The sequence below is a fragment of the Monodon monoceros genome, unplaced genomic scaffold (genome assembly GCF_005190385.1).
Source record: "Monodon monoceros isolate NGI ecotype Baffin Bay Population unplaced genomic scaffold, NGI_Narwhal_1 Contig2040_ctg1, whole genome shotgun sequence".
NCBI lineage: Eukaryota > Metazoa > Chordata > Mammalia > Artiodactyla > Monodontidae > Monodon > Monodon monoceros.
The window spans coordinates 3,467-15,711 of record NW_021697937.1 but is presented as its reverse complement, the minus strand read 5'-3'; the positions used below and the strand labels follow the sequence as shown (position 1 = coordinate 15,711).

Genomic DNA, 12,245 nt, shown 5'->3' with positions numbered 1-12,245 from the left:
TTCCCTGTGAGTCTCCTTCCTGAGTCAGGTGAGGCGTGATGGGAGGAGTGAGTTCCTGGAAGCTGATAGCAGAGTTTATCATTAGTTTGTAAACGAGATGACCATTTGTTTTTTACTTTCAAGCATTCTCACACCAAACAGGAATCCTGAATTCCCAAGGGTTGGCAACTTTTTGTAAAGAATTGTATTATTTAATCAACTCCTTGTGGTAACAGGTGGAAAGAATGTCTTTGCTCTGACATCAATGTTAACTTTTGGGAGTGATACCGTGGCTGTGGTTAAGATGTGCTGCATTTTGTATCCGACCTGCAGGTAAAACCACTGTGACCCAGTCAGTTTCAGATTCACTCAAGGCTGTTCTCTTGAAGTCACCACCCTCTTGCATCAGCCAGTGGAGGAAAATCTTTGATGATGAACCAACTATCATTAGAAGAGCTTTTTACTCTTTGGGCAACTATATCGTGGCTTCTGAAATAGCTAAAGAATCTACCAAATCGCCTGTGATTGTAGACAGGTGGGCATAAAGATGCGTTGAATTCGGCATTTTCTTCCTAACATATAAGTAGTGTGTATGTGTGTGTGTGTGTACATATACATGCAAGTACACAATAGTGTTTAAGACAAAGTGTATTATGATAATAACAGGAATAATGTTTGTGATTTATTAATCACTTACACCATTGGCTGGCATTTTGCTAAAGACATTATACATACTATACTAACATCTGGAACAACTACTACATAGATACTAAAATTACTGATGAGAAACACAGGTCTTAGAAAAGTTAAGTAACTTACCAAAGTGACAGAGCTAGAAATAGCATATGGGGGATATTAACAAAAGTCTCTGCTTCACAAATCAAGCTTTCAGTGGTTCATTTGTTTATTGGCTTATTCAACAAACATATATTGGGCATCTACCATTTGCCAAAGACAGTTCTCAATTTAGAGTATTCGGTGGTAAATGAGCTAGGCAGTGCCCTGCTTTCATGGAGCAAACATTCTGTTGAAGGAGAAGGTAATAATCAAGCATACAGATACATAAGGTAATATCAGAGAGTAATAAATACTATAAAGAGGAGAGATCAAGGTCGTGTGGTGGAGGATGGCTAACCCCCCACTAGATGTGACTTAGGAAGGCCTGCGTGAGGGGGTACCAGTGGTCTGAGCTCTGAATGACCAAAGAGAGACATACCTGAAAATCCTGGAGTAAAAGCTTTGTGGGAGAGGGGTCAGCAAAAGCAAAGTGTAGAGACGGGAAAATGCGAACACATTCCAGGGCTAGAAACAGGCCATCGTGAGGAAAACATGTGGACGAGGGGCTGCTTTCTGGATGGATAAAAAGACAGAGACAGGTCAGCAGGGTCTGTGGCTGTGATAAAAGAGTGTGGATTTTATTCTGAGTGCAGAAGGGGGCCTTTGGGAGGTTTCAGATAATAGAGTGACAGAAGCTGAGTTATATTTTGAAATTTCATATATAAGAAGTAGCTTAAAAGTGCTACAAAAATGGACAAAGGGAACGGCAGGCAAGTCCTACTAGGAATGGAAATTCAAACGACGATGAGAGCCCGTTTTACTCTCATCAGGTTGGTGAGAACTCATTAGAAAAGTCTGATAGCCCAGAGTTGGAGATGATGTGGGTTGATGGAAACTCACATGGTGCTGGTGGGAGTGGGCACCTGTAGGGTGACTTGGGGAGCAATTTGAGAAGATTGCTTCCACTTCCTGAAGAAATACAGTTTGTTTCAGCTTTGTTCATAATATTGAAAAACTTGAAAAACCAAAGGCATCAGCAGAAGAAAGGGTAAATTAATACTGGCATATACTTATAAAATGGAGCACCGAACAGCCATATGCGCTCGTAGGATGCATCAATGTGCCTAAGTTACAAAACTGTAATTTCAAATGAAAGAAATCAACTTGCAGAAAGATATTCAGTAGAACACATGCAAAATAATATAAAACATAATACCAAAAAAGGGATGGAAGGATGTTGAACACCAAATTTAGGAGAGTGCTGTCCCTTGGGAAAAAGAGAGAAATGCAGTTGGTGGGGAGTACCAAAGGTGCAGGTGAATTCGTCCTTAACATGACTCCAGTGTACATCTTGTTCTTGCTGCAATTTGACTTATTTTTGGAAAGATGAGCAGTTGCACTGAAGCCTGACAAGTGTTCAGGGAAGAGCACTAATTATAAATGGAAATCTCAAGGAATTTAAAAAAGTGAACATGTTCAAGTACATCCTGCACCCAGGTCGTGACTTAGAACCTTACTCCACCCTGTAAGTTCCTTCCCTCCCAGTCACGACCCATCCTCCCGCCCGTGGGAACCATGACCCTGACTCCGTCACCGTAGGTTAGTTCTGCGTGTTCTTGAACTCTCTACAAGCAGATAGACATTGACTGCTGTTTGCATCTGCCTTCCTTCACGCCACCTGTGAGAATCGTCCCTGTTGCCATGACCATTCTTTTACACAACTTTGGTGCCCACGTGTGTTACCAAACCAGGTTCGATGTTCCCCAAGCCAAACACTGAGACTCTTGTTTGCAGCAGAGAAAGGGTTCATTCATAAGGCCGCCAAGCAAGGAGACGGCAGAGCACATCTCAAATCTGCCTTCCCCAAAGCAAGGGGCTTGATATTTATGGGACGAAGAAGCAGAGTGGTCTGAGGCGTGGGAAGCCTGGGGAAAGGTGACTGGACCTAAGAAAAAGTGTGTGGTGGTGAGTGGTGGTGGGGAAGATGAAAACCGTACAAAGTAGTTAGAAGGCCTTTGCTGTCATCTAAGCTATAATGCCAGTGGGTACTCTTAACTTTGGGGATGGCAAGATAGTGATTTCAAAGTTGGCAAGTTACAAGGAATCCTAGACAAGGGTAAGACATTGCTTTCCTTTGTGGGACTTCTTCACCTGTGGGATCCACCCTATTGTTAAAGTCCTTGGATTTACCATATTGATATATATATATATATATATATATATATATTTATTTATTTATTTGTTAGTCTCTCTTTATTTCAAGGAGATAGACTAGGCTTTTCCTAATAAAGTGTGACTTCATAAGGCACATTACTTCCTAGGATTTCCAAAAATCCTGGAGCAGCACGGGTTTCTGCATGTAGGCAGACACTTATTCTCTGCATCCTGTTTCCTAATCTCTTCAAAGATGATATTCTTTATCCCTTCCCTGCTGACCAGAATTTGAAAAAAGAACAGATACATGTATATGTATAACTGAATCACCATGCTGTACACCTGAAACTAACACAACGTTATTCATCAACTATACTCCAATACAGAATAAAAATCAAAAGACTTGTGGTGAATATCCAATGAGTTGATGAAGGTGGACGTGCTTTGAAAATAGCACATTGCTATAAAAATATAAAGCATTATTTTATAAGTGATGTATAATGTGTCAACAAATTGCATTTGATTTGAGCTAATGTGGTTTCCCTATGGCAGGAATGGAGAATGCTAAATAATGAGTCTGAAATTGATGGCCAGAGGGTATGATTATTTAAAATGAGCAGCAGTGTTGTCAGTGAGAGAACTCTGGCTTGCAGAACAGGGCTCCCATTCTTCCCTGATTTTTCTTCTTTATGTCTGTGAATTGTCTGCAATTTTTTTTCTTTAAAGAGATAATGCTAGATCACCTTGTCAGATGAGAAGAAAAGAGCAGTTATTTGTTGTCTGGATGGGTTTTGTTCATGTTTAAAGATTTTAAGGAAATCCATTTTAGACAACACCATCATCTAGCTGAAAAAAGAAGGGAGATGGAGTAATTTTTGATGGTGACTGCGGTTAAGGTTGGCAACTTAATCACCCTCATTACCTTTAAAAAATCTATTCTTGCTGATGGTTTTTCTACAATAAAGAAGGCTTTTTACATTTAGATGATATCAGCCTCTGTATTCATAGCTAAGTATTTAATTCAGTGAACACGGAGCATGTGCAAAATGCAGTGTAAATTGTAGTTTTGTTGCCAAGAAGAAGAAAACCTGGACCTGCTTGGGTTTATTCAGCTTGGGAGACAAGATGTATCTGGTTGAGAAGGTGAAAGTACAAGTTTGTGAGTGATTAAAAGTCTGGTAAGTGATACATAGGAATGGCCCCAGGCAGAATTCAAGGCGCTAGCAGCTACACTGGCCACGCTTTTGGAGGTGGAAAAGGGCTTTGAAGAATGAATGATATTAGAATTGATCAGCCCCCAAATTAATTTTTTACCTTTGTTCTTTTCAGTATTCTCTGTATTGTATTATCATAATTTGAAATCTTGCAGCTTTAGTGTCCAATAAGAATTAAATATTGCCTTATAATGACAGTGTGATACATTTCTTTTTTGAATTTTATTTTATTTATTTTTTTATACAGCAGGTTCTTATTAGTTATCCATTTTATACATATTAGTGTATGTATGTCAATCCCAATCTCCCAATTCAAGTGTGATACATTTTTAAAAAGCACTTGACTATTTTTGTAAAAACTATGGGAGGAAAACAAAGCTTTCATGATTTTCATTTTCCAGAAGAGGAATTTGAGACTTAACCAATGTACACAAAGCAAGTAGGTGGCAGAGAGTAAAACAATACACAGCTTGGATAACACTCTGCATTTATTTTGTAGATAAAGGACCAGTATGTCCTTTTCACTGTGAAAAGCAGTTCAAATCTAAAGTGATTAAGAATTTAGGATTTTAAAACAGTACAGGAAGTAAATTGAAAATACAGACAAGGATGGGGCCATGGGTGCCTCTCGACATTGGGATGTTTATAATTGTTTCATAAATGTTTTTGTAGGTGTTAGTGCTTTGATACTGGATTTGGAGTTTTGCATTTCGTCACTTAAAATTGGAATATGACATGAACAGGGCAAGAGTGTAATAAACTATGCCAATCAATAAAATAATTCTAATTCATTTATTCCTACATCCAAAAAACATTATTAGTTGCATACCTATTGTGTGCCAGATGCTGGTTTCAGATTTTGGAATACAGAGATGACTGAAAAATGAATTATCTAATGGAGGAGATGAAAGAGAGAAACTTGTACACAACTGGCTCTAATTTAGAATAAGTCCTTCAGTAGAGCTGAGTAGGAAGGGCATTGAGAGCCCAGAGGAGGAAACAGTGAATCCTGCTGGGGTCTGCCTCTGCATGGCCTGCCGAAGGAAGAGGAGGCACTTTGCTGCCTGAGACCTTCATTCCAGCCGGAGGAAAAGTGTGAAGACAGACCCCCATGGAAGAGCGTGCCTGGGTCCACACTGGGAAGAGGCTTGTGTCTTAGATGGAGGCTGAAAGTTTTCTGGCAGGTGGTAGAAAGCCATTGGGCTTTTTTTTTTTTTTTTTTGCCGTGTGCGGACCTCTCACTGTTGTGGCCCTTCCCGTTGCGGAGCACAGGCTCAGTGGCCATGGCTCACGGGCCCAGCCGCTCCGCAGCATGTGGGATCTTCCCGGACCAGGGCACGAACCCGTGTCCTCTGCATTAGCAGGCGGACTCTCAACCACTGCGCCACCAGCGAAGCCCCATTGGGCTTTTTGAAAGAGTGGGCTGATTTGATTTTCTTTGATGGTTGCGATTTTCTTTTCCTCTCTTCAAAGCATTTTTTAAGATCAGCCGGTCAAGAGTGACCGCTGTCACTCAGGGAGGACATTCACAGAGTTTCAGAGATTTTATCTGGGTTTATTTCTCTTTCTGATCCATACAGTTGCAACTGGATGACTGGAGAGCTGGGAAAGACAAAGGCCTCCTATCCAGGGTTCCTAGAATGCAGATTTCATCAGCAAGTCCAATTTCTTTTATTTTTCATTTATTTATTTTTAAAATTGAAGTCAATTTACAAGGTTGTGTTAATTTTTGCCATACAGCAAAGTGACGCAGTTATACATATATATATATTTACATTCTTTTTTTTATATTCTTTTCCATGACGGTTTATCACAGGATATTGAATATAATTCCCTTGCTCTACAGTAGGATCTTGTTGTTTATCCACCCTATATATAATAGTTTGCATCTGCTAATCCCCAACTCCCACTCCATCCCTCCCCAACTCCACCCCCTTGGCAACCACTAGTCAGTTCTCTGTGTCTGTGAGTCTGTTTCTGTTTCATAGACAGGTTCATTTGTGTCATATTTTAGATTCCACGTATAAGTGATATCATATGGTATTTTTCTTTCTCTTTCTGACTTACTGCACTTAGTATGATAATCTCTAGTTGCATCCATGTAGCTGCAAATGGCATTATTTCATTCTTTTTTATGGCTGAGTAGTATTCCATTGTATATATGTACCACATCTTTATCCATTCCTCTGTTGTTGGACGTTTAGGTTGTTTCCATGTCTTGTCAGCAAGTTCAGTTTTTTATTTTGTGTGTGTGTGTGTGTTACGCAGGCCTCTCACTGTTGTGGCCTCTCCCGTTGCGGAGCACAGGCTCCGGACGCGCAGGCTCAGCGGCCATGGCTCACGGGCCCAGCCGCTCCGTGGCATGTGGGATCTTCCCGGACCGGGGCACGAACCAGTGTCCCCTGCATCAGCAGGCGGACTCTCAACCACTGCGCCACCAGGGAAGCCCAGCAAGTTCAGTTTTAAAACATTGTAGGAACTGAATGGGCCTGCAGATTTTTGTTTGGCCAAGATACAGCATTAAATACCAGTGGACTACCGAACAAATCTACCATCCCATGCCAACCTGCCATCACAAAAGAAAGCATCCTGCAAGGCCAAGGCAACAGAGTAGTCCCACAATACATGCAGTTTTAACTGAGTAAATGGAGCTCTGGGTGGTGTGCACTGGATTCTTATTGTGGTTGTTGATTTTAACTTATTTTTACATTTTATAAATACTTTAAAAAATAAGATTTAGTTTTACCTCTTTAATGTGTACAGTACTAGGACAAGTTCAGCAGAGCCATCTCTGGTTTCAGCGTCCTCAGCAGCTGGTTTTCAGGTGCTCCCTTGACTTCCTCTGTGGACAGGGAACTCACTACCGCTTTCCTTCTCAGGTACTGGCACAGCACGGCCACCTACGCCATAGCCACTGAGGTAAGTGGGGGTCTCCAGCACCTGCCTCCTGCCCATCACTCTATGTACCAGTGACCCAGGGACCTGCTCAAACCCGACCTGGTCCTGTTGCTCACCATGAGTCCCGAGGAGAGGATGCAGAGGATCGAGGGCCGGGGCATGGAGAGGACCAAGGAGGAGGCTGAACTGGAGGCCAACAGCATATTTCGTCAAAAGTAGGTGTCTCGATGCCATGTGAGGGGCAGGGGTCCCTGGCTGTGGCGACGATCCAGAAACAGCACTGACTCTGGTAAAGTGGAGGACATGACACGGTTCCCATTTTCCAAACCTGAGAGGCAGTATCCTCCAAGTTAGATTCACTCCTTTCAATGGGATTGTTCCATGGGGCCACTGCGTGGTGGTTTTATAGCCACAGGATATCTGACTGGGGATCAGACCTCCTTCCTAGTCTTTCTAGTCCTGGCTGTGCCAGCACCAGCGTGAACCTGAGTGAGACAATACACTTTTCTGGGTCGTTGTAACAGAATGGTCACAAGCACTGTCTGACGGCCTCACAGTGACTTTTACCTGTTAGGGGCTCACTGTGTGTCAGGCATTTTACTTCTGATGCTCTGTAACCCTTGCAAGGACAATGTTAGCTGTACTTCACAGTTTATAAAACTGAGGCTCAAAGATTAAGTGATTTGTCTACAACTTGCATATCTACTGAGTAGTAGAACTGGGTTTAAATTCAAGACCTTTCTGATTTTAAGGCAGTGCTTTCATTTTCATTAGAAAGCTATGAACACAATAGCAGGAGTGTCCGGACCATCTTACTGCTTCAAGGCTGACTAAATTACTTCTGTAGGACTGGTTTGAAAAGCCAAAACAGAATTGTTTATATAAATAAACACTGATAGCACTGTTATCCTAACTTAATGCTGTTATAACATAAATAATTAACCACTCAGCTGTGTGCAGAGAAACCATGTCAAAGGATTGACTGGTTGGTATTAATTCAGTTAAACTTCACGGCAAACTTGCAAGGAAGGCATTATTTCCTAATCGCTTCACAAGCTGGTAGGTGGTAAGGCAGAGCTATGGCCCCAGACCATTGTCGACTAAAAAATATTCACAGCCTAAAAGTTGAGAGTTATGTTTTATTTGGCGGGAATTTTTAGGACTTCAAGCCCGGGAGGCAGCATCTCAAGTAACCCTGAGTGAACTGCTCTGAGGAGGTGACAGGAGAGCTAGGACACATAAGAGTTTTGCAACAAAGGACAGGTAGTCTGAATGTCAGAAGATTATTGTTAAAGAAAACCAGATAAGTCAAGTTAAGGAATTTAGCGTTTTTCTGTGTATGGGAAGATGCAAGAGTCTGGGGTCACTGAAATCATTCCTTTGAAAGCACCTCAGCTATCTGGGGCCAGTATCCTGTGCTTTCCCATCCTGAGTTCCCTCAGGGCTCACCTTAGGGAGTGGCTGCAGTCTGATGGCTGCTAGATGGCAGGTATTCTTTTCCTTCCTGAGTTCCCTCAGGGCTCACCAGCTCACCAGCCGTGGTGGCTGCAATCGCTGATGACTGGGACATCCTTTGTTTACTGATAATGGCGGGAAATATTCCATTTCTCACCATCTACTCTGAGGACTTTTTTTTTAATAATTTTTATTGGAGTATAGTTGATTTACAATGTTGTGTTAGTTTCTGCTGTACAGCAAACTGAATCAGTTATACATATACATATATCCACTCTTCTTTAGATTCTGTTCCCATATAGGTCATTATAGAGCATTGAGTAGAGTTCCCTGTGCTATACAGTAGGCTCTTATTAATTATCTGTTTTATATATAGTAGTGTGTATATGTCACTCCCAATCTCCCAGTTTATCCCTCCCACCCCTTACCCACTGGTAACTATAAGTTTCTTTTCTACATGTGTGAGTCTATTTCTGTTTTGTAAGTAGGTTCATTTGTACCATTTTCTTTTTTAGATTCCACATAGAAGCGATATCATATGGTATTTGTCTTTCTCTGTCTGACTTCCCTCAGTGTAACAATCTCTAGGTCCATCCATGTCACTGCAAATGGCATTATTTCGTTCTTTTATATGGCTGAGTCCGGGTGCTTGTTTTAACCGCAAAGCTCTAGAGCTTTGGTCATATAATCTGAAACCATGCACCTCAGATTGGGATTTGAACCCAAGAGGCTGGGACTCGAACCCGGCCAAAACCCACAGTCTCCAACTGAGATCACACACCTGGTTTCAGGACTTAATGAGGCTCAGGTTCTTGATGTCTCATCACAGAAAGAATTCAGTGACAGACAGAGTGATAGGTAAGAAGTGGATTTATTTAGAGAGAAACACACTCCACAGTCAAACTGTGGGCCATCTCAGAAGGTGAGAAAGGCACCAGGATATGGGGTTGTCAGTTTTTATAGGGGTGGGTAATTTCATAGGCTAATGAGCGGGAGGAGTATTCCGGCTATTTCAGGAGGGGGCGGGGATTTCCAGGAGCTGGGCCACCACCCGCTTTTTGATCCTTATGGTAGACTTTGGAACTGTCATGGTGCCTGTGGGTGTGTCATTTAGCCTGCTGATTTGTCACAGTGAGCGTATACTGAGGTCCAGTGGAACTTGACTTGTCTGCCATCTTGGGCCCATTTGGTTCTAATCAGTTTATGTCATGTCCTCGGGCTATGTCGTTCTTTCAAAGGCTGTGCCCTGCCCACTTCCCTCCTGTTTCAAATCAGCCCCGGCTATTCTGTACACACCAAGGCTAGCTAAGACTGGAAGGAGAGGTAGAATTCTAGTGCGATTGTAGAAGACTCCTAAGTGAAAACAATGTATATGCCAAGGACCTCTGGCTTCTGTGAAATCCTTCAGGGGGCAGACTCTGGAGGAATTTGCCATTGGGCAGCTTAGTTAATCTCTTTGAGCCTTTGCTCCTTTCTCTGCAAAATGGGGGTGGATGACATTGATTCTCCTCCTGAAGTTACTCTGAATACGAAACGAGAAGACCATGCAGGATGCTAATGCTTGGCAGATAAAAGGTTTTGAGTAAATGCAAGCTATTAAACATTATTATTAATTTCTCATTTATGAAACTAAATGTATCGGATGTCTGCTGTATGCAAAGCGAGTTGCCTGGGTGGCGGAAGTGCGATAAACCAGATGGGGACCTGGCTTCAAGCTGTCTATATTATGGTAGGAAAATAACATTTGCGTAAAGAGCCGTGTTAACAAATGGGCCAACTCTTTTCATTCTGCCTGTCTCCAGGGTAGAAGTGTCCTACCAGCGGATGGAGAACCCTGGCTGCCACGTGGTTGATGCCAGCCCTTCAAGAGAAAGGGTCCTCCAGATGGTGTTAAGCGAGATCCAAAATAATTGCAATTAATTGTAGTTCCTCTGGGCCAGGAGACACATTTTACTAGATTTGATGTTGTTTGATACATCTAAGCCCACGACTGGTTATGCAGTTTTCCCAGATTTCAGTTGCATGAGCTTGTCGTGTGGCAGAAGGTGGGACATTTCGATTTTACCTGAACCACTGTTCTCACTTCTGCCCGATGGACCCATCGGGACTGAGACTGGGCACATTCCAGTGAGAGACGGTGATCGCTTTCTGCCAAGTATAACAAACGTTTTCTTGGAACAGATTTTCAACTACACCCCTACCAAATCCTTCCAAGGGTTGTCTCCCCTAGAAAGCATGAGGTGGACAGAAGCAACCGAGAAGACCTTCCAGATCAGCAGAAGCTCCTCCAGCCTCTCCTGCACCTGTACTGCTGGCTCCCGGGTGAGATCTTGGGGATGTGCTCGGAGCTGGTTTCCTCCCAGTCCAGCCACACTCCGTCTTTGTGAGCTCAGCCCCGATTCTTAGAGCCAACCACTCCTGAAGAACGTGTCTGTGTGTCCTGGCTGTCGGAAGACCCTCCCACAGACCCATCTTGTGGGTGGGGGACACTGACCAAGAAGGCATCTGACTTGTGTCTGAGGCTTACAGCCCCTGAGAGGCCAATGCTCTGAATACAAATACACCAGCAGTCCTTGGATTCTATTCTGCTTAGTTACTTTCCTCTTCTTTCCTCTGAAAACATGGCTTTGGATAGAATGAGTGTTTTGCACCGAAGTAGATGCATTAAACTTAGCGAATCCAGCAACGTACTTATACTGCTGTTTATGTCTTGTTTGTCCTCAGTGTAGGGGCTGTGCTTTACTAATCAGAATTGAAGACAAGAAGCTGAATGCAATGCTTGTTGTGTATTTTCATCAGACAGGTTTAATTTATCTTACTGAGTAAGCACAGTGGATCCTGGAATGGGATTTCTCAGTGAATTTATCTTGCACTTGAATGTCTTATGGTTACACGTGAAATCAGTGTTGAGATCTGTTTGGCTAGGAAAAAAAAAGAGCTGAGAAAAGAGGAAACTTAATAGTTACGGGGCCTTGGATGAGTCATTTAGCATCATGTAATTTGATCTAAAAAGTGATAGCGATTCTTCATTTGTCTTAAGGAGTTGACTGAACCAGGCGATTACTTAAAATTCCTTCCAGTTCTAAGATAGATTGAATCTGTGAATTATTTTAGGGAAATGTCTAAAGAAGACATTTCCCCAAAATAATTAAATTTATGGCATTAACAGGTTTATCACATGGACTCTTAAATTATAATAAAGTTTCTATTAACTCTATCATATTATTTTTCAAAACAACTATAGGTGGTTTATACATAATATATGTACCTATGTAAAGATGTACTTTCAGTTGAAAATATTTTTTAAAGCTGATAAATTGTGTTTGGGTCCTTTAAGATGTGATATCTAATTATGCTCTTGGTGTTATTCACTTTAAACACTTTGAAAAGTTTATGCTGGCAGCCTAGAAACACAAACATTTAATGCTTTCTTTATGTCTCTTGCCAATGAATAAACTTGCTGTGATTTTCTAACCTATGCTGTTGTCACAGTGTGTGTTGGTTTTTCTGAAGGGGCTCCCCCAATGAGGCTTTTGTACAGGAGGGGATTTGGGGTTAAAGAAGTGAAAAGGTGTGAATTTGTGGTCACAGTGCTTTCAGAGGAAGAGGAGGGCATTTTTGTTTTGTTTTAAACGGCATTTCAAGAAAGTGCAATTCCTTCCTCATTGCAGGTATTAAAGGGATTTTCTCCCCTAATCCAATAAGAAACAATTCTTCATACACTTGCGCTCTCTATACACTGTAATACGTATAAGATTACTGAGTATG

General features: G+C 42.0%; 2 long non-coding RNA genes across 2 annotated transcripts; one reads left to right on the top strand and one right to left on the bottom strand.

Moving 5' to 3' along the window:
- The first annotated feature begins 309 nt into the window (after positions 1-309).
- On the top strand, positions 310-11,955 carry LOC114893998. Its single transcript, XR_003793087.1, has 3 exons — positions 310-514; positions 7,004-7,237; positions 10,280-11,955. It is a non-coding gene; the product is annotated as an uncharacterized LOC114893998 (long non-coding RNA).
- On the bottom strand, positions 8,980-10,280 carry LOC114894033. Its single transcript, XR_003793094.1, has 2 exons — positions 9,861-10,280; positions 8,980-9,738 (listed from the first exon to the last, which is right to left on the bottom strand). It is a non-coding gene; the product is annotated as an uncharacterized LOC114894033 (long non-coding RNA).
- Positions 11,956-12,245: the final 290 nt, after the last annotated feature.